Source organism: Eptatretus burgeri, chromosome 17, assembly GCF_056783735.1.
Source record: "Eptatretus burgeri isolate ZD-2024b chromosome 17, Ebu_testis_v1, whole genome shotgun sequence".
In the NCBI taxonomy this organism is placed as follows: Eukaryota; Metazoa; Chordata; class Myxini; order Myxiniformes; family Myxinidae; genus Eptatretus; species Eptatretus burgeri.
The window spans coordinates 18801077-18812328 of NC_140977.1; the positions used below are offsets into that span (position 1 = coordinate 18801077).

The window sequence follows — 11252 nt, forward strand, 5'->3', positions numbered from 1 at the left end:
GCCGTTGAATTAACACCAGTTAAGGTTGACTGTCATCCTAAGGTCAGCAAAATGAGTACCAGCTTGCTGGTAACATGGGGAAGTGCATCAGCGGCACAGCTGCACCACTAACCAATGATGCTACCTGCAGCCACAGGCTGTGTATGAGTAAATAAATTAAAAAAGAGCAGGGCTACTACGTTGATTCCGGGCCGAGCTCAACTATGAAGAGCAGCTGAAGGACACAGGAAAAAATGACATACATGAAAAATGACAATGACATATGACATACATGAGAAAAGAGCCAGTTACACGGTGATATGATGGAGATGTTTAAGATAATGAAGGGTATTGACATAATAAGTGAAGATGAATTAATTATTCAACAGAGTAGACAGTGATGGGATCAGGGGCCATTGCCTCAGAGTAAAGAAGAGAAGAGTTAAGATGGTAGTAAGAAGGGGTCTTTCACTGAGAGAGTGGAGAACAGTTTCACTTTAGATGCATGGAATGGTCTCCCTGGAAAGGTTGTGGCAGCAGAAACAGTTGATAAGTTTAAATTGGAATTGGATAGGTACCTGGAAGTATTGGAGATTGAGGGTATGGGGATGTTGACAGGACTTTTCAGTAGTTTGATTGGTGATTGTATGCATGTGTACGGAGTGTTCCTTGTGGGAGTCTCCTCAAGGGGTGTTGTGTGGTTGACGTTGTGTGTTGTTTTACACAAGAACCATCTTCGCCCATGCCCCCGCCCCTTGAAAATTTTTAAATAAAACTACTTGGTTTGATGTGGCATAGGCATGATGGGCCAAATGCCCTCCACTAATTTCCTTGTGTACTTCCCAGGCAACGACAGCATCAATAGCTCTGCCATTAAGCACATTAATCTCGTTATTCTGATTTACTGCAATGGGAGGTTGCACTAATTTTTTGGCCTTATTCGGTCTTGTTTACCTTCTATCGCTTGTTTAGCTTGCCAACAAATATGGCACCCGAGCACTGCATCATGGTCAGAAACCCCTCTATAAGGCCCACTGGGGCCATGTCGTCAAACCAAGATACGCAATTTGGTGTCTGTTTGTCTCTGCATATCTGTGGTCGATGGAATCGGTAGTTAATTGATTATTCTCAACCGAACTTGCCAGGGGGACGAATTGTGTCAAGGTGAAGGGTGTAACTACTTTGTTTGCCTCCACCCCACCCCCACCCTCACCCACATCCAGCCTCTCACACCCTCACCTCTTCATCCACAACCACACCCTCACCTCCTCATCCACAACCACACCCCACTCCCATCCACACCCTCACCCACACCCTCACCCCTACCCCTGGGGTCCGGAAGATGGCGCCGCCACAATTTCTGTACCGCTTGTCGTGTCACATGAATTTTCAATTTTTCGTGATGTTTTAAAAAAAAAATCACTTTCACCTTCTGTTGAGCGATCTTTCCCATTTCAGCACTGTTGGGGATGAAAATTTCCTTTCATCTTTAGCTGCGCCAACGCACTTTTGAGTAAAAACCGTAACATTCCTCCGTGGCGCAGGTGGGTGAGTGCATTTACTAATGGGGGGTGTTTTGTTGATCATTCAATGAATCTTACTGTGGATTTGCTCAACAATATCAATTTGTATTAACATTAGGCGTTCTCCACATCGCGGGTTGAGAGACATAATGTTGTAACTGAAAATTTAACTGAAAATTTCCCATTTCCTGCAAATCGCTAAATAATGGTGTTGAAAGACATGAGCCATTTTATTCAATTTCGCCAAAAATGCAGTTACAACATTATGTCTCTCAACCCGCGACATGTTATAATCATTCTTGTTGTATTTGTATACACTCGATGTCATTATTCTTCCATAACCTGCTTTCTCTTCTCACCTCAACCCCTAATTTGGTAATATCTCATGAAACAACAGCGGAAAACTCAGTTGCGCCCCCATTCATCATGGGACATTTTTTTTCCTCGAGTTGCAATGTTCCTTTTGTGCTCTTTTTAATACCACTCACTCGTTGATGTATTTTGTCAGTGAAATGAGAATCACAATCAGCACCACCGCTACCACCTTCTGGGGCCCATCTCGAAAGATTGTGTACCCCGATCACGTGGGGACCCTTGTTGCCTCGGATGTCCGTGTAATTGCATGGGTTGCATGGCCTCAACGCCGCCGCTGCATATGACCTCGACCTTCATTCATTTCGGGATAGAGTGTAAATTAATAAAATGTTTCGCCATCTACAATCTGTCCATGAAAGTCAACATATGAAAATCAGAGAGGAAAATTATTTCAAGTTAAGATAAAAAATATGTTTTTTGTTAATTATGTCACAATGCGAAATAAGTAGGTCAAGGACACTAATTAAATATCAGGTGCACAACTTGAATGCAGGTACACTGTTACGATGCAAGAACATGTTGGAAGGCCAAGCGGTCTTTGAGACTTAACATTGGCAAATTTGAGCGATGACAAAAATAAACATGATATTCTTTTTCAGACTGCCATTTGACCTTGATTTTCTAACTCAGAGGGGTATGATGTAAATTATGTGTAAATACACATTTACTATCCTATCGAGAGAGGGCAATTTTGTTCTGATCAGAAAAACTTTAGTCAAGTTATAAAAATAACAAGGAGCTGATAATCTCGGTCCCCTTCCTTTTGCATGGTATGAAGAATGGATCTGTGATATGAAAGCTACATCATGAACAAGTTTTGAACATTCACGTACACAAGCCAAGTTACTGAGATGGTTGATATTGAAACATAATTCAGCCAATTACAGCCATGATCTAATGAGGTTGAGATAATGCCATGAGGAATAGATACAGTGTTTGCAATATGAAAACTAAATGTTCAATGTTTTTTTTGAAATATCACATACACAAAAGTACATGGACAGACAATCGGTCGGTCGTTCGGACGGAGCTCATTTTAATGTGCCTTGTCTGCGACCTTGTCGGAGGGCAGGCGACAAAATAAAAATAAATATTGTGGTTTGTACTCCTTGAGGTCAAAAAAACTCAAGGGTACCATTAAATATTGGGGTTGCTAATTGCAGAAACGAACTCGACAACAGCTATAAGTTTCCCCTATCCTATCAGTACAGGGTTAATTATGATTCCCGTATGGAAGTCTTGGTGTCCGTGGTGTCCCACTTTTTGAAGAATATTTTTTCATTATTTATTTTTTATTGCTATTATTTATTTTTCCCAATTTTCAATTCTTTTTTTTTTTCTTCCAATTCTAATTTTTTCGCCCCAATTGTTAATTATTTATTTTTGTTTTTCAGTTTTCTTTTTTTTTCAATTTTCATTTGTTTCATTTTTAATTATGTAGGCATTTTCAATTCTCAATTATTAAATTTTTTGATTATTTAATTTTCCAATTTTTTATTTTAAGGTTCTGGAGGGAGGCATTAAGAGTTTTGTGTTGGTGTCCGTAATTGTGATGTAACCAAGTTTGAATGCATAATATATGTTGTGTTCCATGCATGTCTTGCCTTGTGCATGTTCATGTTTTGCCTCATTCATATTTATACTCCGTCCATTTCTTGCCTCATGCATATTTATGCTCCGGCAATGTGTTACGTCATCTCCCCTGCAGAGGGCGGGCGGGTACTTCCCTGTCTGGCGGGACATGTGGTTTTGTGGAAAAGGCACGGTTTTTACCATCGCACGTGGAGTGTTTTTCAAAAAGAAAAGGTGATTTAAACCTCTGCAAGTGTTGGATAAACTGCCTGAAGCATTCTTATTCAAGAATCGGGACAAGTAGGCCATTCCAGGATCATGGTGAACCCGTTATTATTATTATTATTATTATTATTATTATTATTATTATTATTATTGTTATTTTTTCCAAAAAGCAACAAACTTTTTTCATTATTCGGGAAAATTTCAAGTGCTACAAATTGGCTAATATTACGAGTGAGCTATACCAGAAACCTTCAGCGATCCCACATCGTAGCCCTTTAGTTGACAAGTTTTTGCAGGGGGCACCAATCTCTTGTAAGGAATGCTTAAATGCCTGATATATGTTTTTACCATGTATATATCTCGTCAGTGGTACAACTGCCAGCATATCTTCCTTAACACTGCAATATTTAGCTTGAAAGCATCTGAAAATGCAAAGCCCATCTGTGTCCGCTTTGTCTTTGAGCTTCTTCTGTATGTTAAACATGATGAAAACGGCTAAAACAAAATCGCAAAGAAATTCATTATTTTAGGCAACCTTGACCTTTTTCCCTCAAAAGCAATAGGCTTCAATGACCCAATATGCAAGCCCTGCTCTAATTTCAAGTCAATCAAATGGAAATTGACGATTTGTGACCTTCACCTTTGACCTTTTGACCTCAAAGCAATCGGCTTCGAGTGTTTTATTGGTGAACCATTTCTGTGATCCAATTTGCAAATTCTTAAAATTTCAGGTCAATCGGATGAAAATTGATGATTTATGCAACCTTGACCTTTTGATCAAAAAAAATAATTGGGTTCTAGTTTTTCATTGAACCAATTAATTTACCTTGTATTCAAATTGTTAAAATTTCATGTCCATTGCATGAAAAATGATTTGATTTGACATTAACCTTTGACCTTTTGACCAGATTATTAATTTGTCCTCATATTCTCAAAATAAGGATTTGTTGAAAATATGATGACAAAATTTCAAATGCTAAAATGGGTTACGGCCCAGACAGACACACAGACAGAGGTGATTGCAAAACCCCGTCTCTTGCTGCACGAGGGACAGGCTTAGAATAGCCCTGCCAAAATGCACTGAATGCGCAACTGAGCCGCGTCACACACATCTCTTCATTCGATAACTTTTATGTTGAAAAATTCACAATGCATCAAATCCTGCTTTTGCCTGCAGGTAACATTTTTATGCCTCCACTGATGATATCACCAGAGGCATTATGTTTTCAGGTTGTCTGTCCAACTGTCTGCCCATCCATGCATTTGTGATTTGGCAGATTTTCTTTTTTTATGATTGTTGTTTTTGCCATGATCAAATTTATTTTTGAGATAAGAATAAAATATACAGTAGATTGTATGCTTCGAGTTCTGAATGAGCCGGTTGGTTAGGAACGACTGTATTTTCAGAGAGGTACTGGGCAACATCTAAGAGTGATGAGTGGCCGTCCCAAGGCTTTTGTGGTGGCCGAGGGCATTGTCAATGATCAACACAGCCCTTTGGTCCATATTATGTTCCAATGCATATTTATTGACAGCAGGGTAGAAATATTTTGAAAACTATGTTGAAAAAAGTTATTGAGTCATCCAGTCTTTGCAATTGGACCACCACCTAACAGACAGATCAACCTTATGGTAACCCTTCATAGCTTGTGGTAGATAAGAAGGGGCTTGAGTTTAAAGTCTCCAGTGGCATTACTACCTAAGAGGAGTGTTTGGTGGTCTTTGGCTGCCTTGAAGCCAGAGGCCTGTTTCTCTTCCAAAACAACCCCGTCTTGTCTACATTACAAATTAAATTAGGAGGATAATCTGCACGCTTAACCATTCCAGTAAATGTCTTGAGAAAGTTATTTTCTGCTTCAGCATCAGCACTTGCAGCTTTGCCACTGATGCTTAAGTTGTGTAAGTTACTGCGGCACTGTAAATTTGCAAACCCCCCCTTACTTGCATGTCGTGTTTCTGCTGAGTATGGTGTACCATGCCTATGCTTTAAAATTTAAATCATTAAACTAGATGGTATTTATAGAATACTTACCCTGTGTAGTCTTGAGAAGGACTTGGTGCCAACTCTTCTATTTTTTAAGGATTTTTTCTTTTCTTCTTTTCTTTGATCCAATATAGTGCCAGACCAGTGACCGATGATGTCATTTTTATGAAACTGTAGTTCCTTTGGGTAGTTGATCAATTAGTTAAAGTTTTGCATTGATCGGTTAGCGGTTTCAACAATTGCAGATAAAAATTTTTCAGACTGACCAGATCAAGTGTTGCACTTGTTGAATTATGACGTCATAATCAAGGCACTGATGACATCATTATTAACTTATCTCATTCCCCATGGGGAGTACTTGACAATGAGCCATGTTTCAATTTTTTTTTCATGGAGCGGTTTCGGAGATATGAGTTGCGAGGGGTTTTTTTTTTTTTTTTTTTTACAAGATGGTGCCTGTACCATGTGACCTATGAAGTTATAATTGTCATTATAAATTTCTACAGGAGGAGGCGCACCTATTAACAAAATTTAGTGTCAATCGGATCAACAATTGCAGAGAATTTTTTTTCATACTGACCGGATCAAGCGTTACACTTGTCTAATTATGATGACATAATGAAGGCACCGATGACATCATCATTAACATATCTTATTCCCAATGGGGAGTACATTACAATGAGCTATTTGTAAATTATTTCCATGGAGCAGTTTCAGAGATATTGAGGTGCAAATCTTTTCGTTTTTTCCAAGAAGGCGCCTGTACCACGTGATCTATGACATCATAATTATGACGACAAAATTCTACAGGAGGAGGTGCACCAATTTAGAAAAGTTCGTGTCAATCAGACTAACGGTTTGTGAGAAAATGAATTTTTAAAATGCAGACACACACATATGGCACACGTACGGACGGCACACGAACGTGACCGATCACTTAACCCCACTTTTCGCTTTCTGAGCGCAGAGTAATAAACTGACAGTCTTGGCTTGAAAGATGGCTGTGCTGAGTGCGATGGACCACTGATTTGTGTCCTCCACCCATTTGCCTAAAAGTGCTTCCATTAAATTCATCCTTGACCCGAGCAATTTGGTAGCTGTCAAAGGAGTGATAATTTCACCAGCTTTTACAATTTTGTCCTTATTTTTGACAATTATTCAAACGGTAGGTTCACGTAATGTCAACTCACGACCGTCAGCTGTATGCCCCACTCCAGAGTCCATTCATTGAAGCACTTTTAATTTAACTGCCTGAGTATTGCTTTCTTCTTCTTCCTCTTCCTCTTCTTCCTCCTCCGCTTCCTCTTCTTCCCCTCCTCTTCTTCCCCTTCCTCTTCTTCTTCCTCCTGTTCTTCTTCCTCCGCTTTTTCTTCCTCTTCTGCCGCCATTTCTTCCTCTTCATCTGTTTCTTCTTGTTTCTTTTTCTTCGCCTTTTTCTTTTTCATATCAACACTTTTGTTGGGCTTTTTGAGAGCCATGCCTGATCAAAATTATTTACTTTGAATGAGAAATACATATTGTAATCAAGAAAGACAACATGAGGTCAAACGTAATGCGAACAGCAGGCAACGAGCCAACTTGAAGTTGATGGAAGAAATGTGAACATGTGGTCAAAATGTAAAACAAATCACTGAATGCATTTTCACATCTCATTTTTGAAGTGCAGCTCAGAATTTTTATTTATTTGTTTATTTTAATATCTTTTGAGATTCTAAAAAAAAATTAAAAATCAATATATATATATATTGTTACGTTTGAGGGGGGGTATGCATTCAAAGGGTAATTAGGATGTTTAATTAGGTATGCCATGCTGTTCGAGTGTACCAGGATCTCGATGTAATAAGTAGCAATTCAGTGGTGATAAGTTGTCTAATAAATGTCCATTTCTTCAAGGGGGAAATGATAATTGTCACGTAATTAGATAGGGACACGGGATAGGGTAAGTGTGTCTGCGTAAACCCCTTTTAGTATTCTCTGGAGGCTTGCCGTGACGTCACAGGACAGTGCTGCGGATGGCTCCGCCCCGTGATCACGATTGGCGGAAGGCGATGGCGGTGGGCCAATAAAACGGCTCGATTGGAAGTGACGAGGACGGGAGGATAAAAAGGTTCTGTTCGGGCCTTGGAGGAGGTTGTGCGGGCCCAGAAGATCCTGCGGGAAGAGGTGAATCGGTCCATTCAATGTTTGGAACAGGAGGGAAAATTGGCCCATGAGACCCTCACCACAAAACATCTTTGGCCACAGTGGGCTCCGAAATTGGATACGCAGCCGCAAGGGTGTTTGATCCCTGGGCTGGATTCGGACAAGGGAGAAACTGGGAAGCGGGCCACCGTAAAAGTGATCCCCCTGGTAAATTTTGACGGGTCATGGAGCGTTGAAGCTTTTCTGACGCAATTTGAGTGTATTTCCCGACTAAACGGGTGGAATGAGCGGGAACGTACAGGGAATTTGGTGGCAACGTTGCGGGGACCAGCCGCAGATGTGTTAAACGTGATCGCGGAGGGGATGTTGACCAGCTCCCACATTTGCGAGGCGTTGAGCCGTCGGGTTTGGGTTTGCAGCAAACTGTGATCTGGTGCGGGCCCAGCTCCAGCACCGCAGATTAAAGCTGGGTGAGACAGTGCAGGAGCTGGCACAGGACATTTACCAATCAGTCAGGATCGCGTATCGGGACCTTACAGTGGAGGCGTGGGACAGACTGGCACTCGAGAAATTTTTAGCTGCTCTTCCTGACCCTGAGGTCCGAGCGCGAGTGGAGTTACAGGATCCACCCACCGTTCACCGAGCGGCCGAGTGCGCGGCCAGGCTGGCCTCGTGGAGTCGGCCGGGTCGGGTTCCAGAGAGGCCATCGGTGACGATCCGACAGGCGGAGATCCAGGATCAGGGAGGGGGGCTGGGAGAAATTGGCATTACCCAAATGCTTCAGAGGATGAATCCTCCTGCTGAACCACCAGGTCTATCCGAGGTGCCCTTACACAGGTCGAGTCCGGAAATCACTGTCGGGGGTCAGGGAGACTAGATTGGGCTGAGCATATACGGCCATGCTCGGCTGCTGAGATTGCGGCGAAGTGCCCTCCTTTGGTGAAAAAAGTGAATTGTGGAAAAATTGGCATGGGTTTGTAAGTGCTGCTGGGTTTCAGAGTGACAATAGGGACAATGGGTTGCAAAGCGGGCACGAGTGGCTGTCCAATGGCTGGTGCGTGGATCGGTTGAGGAAAAGTGCTGTGTGAATTGTTTCAAGTTAAGAAGTGAAATGTATGGCGCACACGTTGATTTTTTATTGGGCATGGTGTGGTAACAGGGAAGGTCATGGTCGGTGAAGTGTTAGAAATGCAGGTGTCACATGTAAGGCCGATGGGGTGGGGGAGTCATGTGGGTTTTGTGGGTGGGGATGATGTGCTTGTCCGCAGGGATTGCTGAAGCTCACGGTGAGCGGGAATTGCGACCCCCTTCAAGGAGATTCACCCCTGGTGGCTAATGGTGATAGTGTCTGGAGGCAACTGGGAGAGGGTCTGGTTGGGCGACCAAGGCGGGTAGGACCTTGGCGACCCAGGAAGGCCAGAGGAGCCAGTGAGACCCCTTCCAGTGTGTTGTACGGGATGAGAGTTGACGGCTACCAGGGGGGAGGGAATCAAAGGGAGCGGCGGAGAAACGTCCGGGTTGGACTAAAGCTTACCTGTGGGCATGGTTGCACCTGAGATACCCCCATCATCTTGTGGTAACCCACCCCACGGCCATGACGGGATTCAGCCTGCATCATTAAAATGGGGACCATGACCTAGAAATGTGATGATGACCATGGTGTGAGTGTTGTGAAGATGTGTGAGTCCCACTCGATCCCGCACAACTTGACATGTGCAGCAAGGGCATGATGTCCGCATAATTTTGGGGCAAGCAAATTTGAAAATTGGCTCCCCAGGTAACGCTGGGCCTATTAGCATCCACTGGGGGAGGCAGTCAAGTGTAAATATCCCATGAATAGTGTCGTTAAGGCTTAGAGTAGGAATGTAAAGTATAAGTGTTGTGTTTGTTTTTTTTGTGGAACCTTTTGTTTCCCCTCCCCAGATCACGGGAAGAGTGTTGGGCAAGAGCGATGATCCAGAGGATGGAGTGCAACTTCGCTCAGTGCTCTCATGTGATAAAAAAAATCATAATAATAATAAAAAAATGAATGATTGTTTAGGCGAGGATAAGGCCATAAGGGTATATACATTAAGCAGGATAGGTAAGTTAGCTGCGACTCGCTGCCCATTGCCCCTCCTACTTTATTTCGTTAGGTTAAATAGGTGTGAGTCAGTAAGTGTTAAGGCTCGTACGGTAGCGCCTGTGATATACCTTGCAGGAGCTGCGGTACCAGAGGAGGGGACAGTGTTACGTTTGAGGGGGGGAATGCATTCAAAGGGCAATTAGGATGTTTAATTAGGTATGCCATGCTGTTCGAGTGTACCAGGATCTCGATGTAATAAGTAGCAATTCAGTGGTGATAAGTTGTCTAGTAAATGTCCATTTCTTCAAGGGGGAAATGATAATTGTCACGTAATTAGATTGGGACACGGGATAGGGTAAGTGTGTCTGCGTAAACCCCTTTTAGTATTCTCTGGAGGCTTGCCATGACGTCACAGGACAGTGCAGCGGATGGCTCCGCCCCGTGATCACGATTGGCGGAAGGCGACGGCGGTGGGCCAATAAAACGGCTCGATTGGAAGTGACGAGGACGGGAGGATAAAAAGGTTCTGTTCGGGGTCGAAAAGGAAGAGGAAGAAGATCGGTACAGAAAGACCGTTTTTTTGGGGGGTGGATGTTGTGCTGGGAGCGTGCTTGTTGTTGCGCTGATTCGGCCCTGGTTTCTTCGTGTCTTGTAGCCTTGCTGAGCCTCGTGCCTCACCTTGGTTGGCTCTGGGGTTCTGCTGGCTCAGAGTACGGGGTCGAACGGCGGGCGGACCTGCCTCCCTCTCCTGCTCGCAACTTGGCGCCAGAACTGGTTCCCTGGCGGCTGTGAGCGGACTTGGGCCAGGACCAGGAGGTCGACAGCACCACGGTGTCTCCTGCCCCTGACGAGCGCAACGCCAGCTCGTCCGACGCCAATCCAGGGACTGTTGCGTCCACACCACGGTCCAGCCTGACCACCAGGAATAGCTATGTTTTGTGTGTGTGTGTGTGTGTGTGTGTGTGTGTGTGTGTGTGTGTGTGTGTGTGTGTGTGTGTGTGTGTGTGTGTGTGTGTGTGTGTGTGTGTGTGTGTGTGTGTGTGTGTGTGTGTGTGTACCTGGCGCCTTAGAGGGTTTGAGATTTGTATATTCATTGGAATTGTCTGTGTTTTCCCCACGCCCGATCCCACACCATCCCGTCGAATCGCCCCGGATCCCTCTTCTTGCCGAGTCTTGTTATTTCTGGTTAGAGGAATAAACGTTATCAACTCAGTGAAAAGCGACTCGTGCCACCTTCCTCGTCCCGTTTGCGGTAGAGCAATTAGAACCGCCATCTTTGGGTTATAAATAAATAAACCGCCTCCATCGTTTCGGCTCATTCTACGTTGGCGGGACTGTTCAAGTCCCGTGGACATCACAATATTTTTGTCCCACGTAATAACGAAAT

At 43.5% G+C, this 11252-nt stretch overlaps 1 long non-coding RNA gene across 1 annotated transcript in view; it reads left to right on the plus strand.

Annotated features, from left to right (window-relative positions):
• The window catches only part of LOC147009469 (uncharacterized), a 12468-nt gene extending 1571 nt beyond the window's left edge, over positions 1 to 10897 (plus strand). The window contains exon 2 of the long non-coding RNA XR_015052878.1: positions 10521 to 10897. This is a non-coding gene — a long non-coding RNA (uncharacterized LOC147009469). The remainder of the gene's footprint in view (positions 1 to 10520) is intronic.
• The last annotated feature ends 355 nt before the right edge of the window (positions 10898 to 11252 follow it).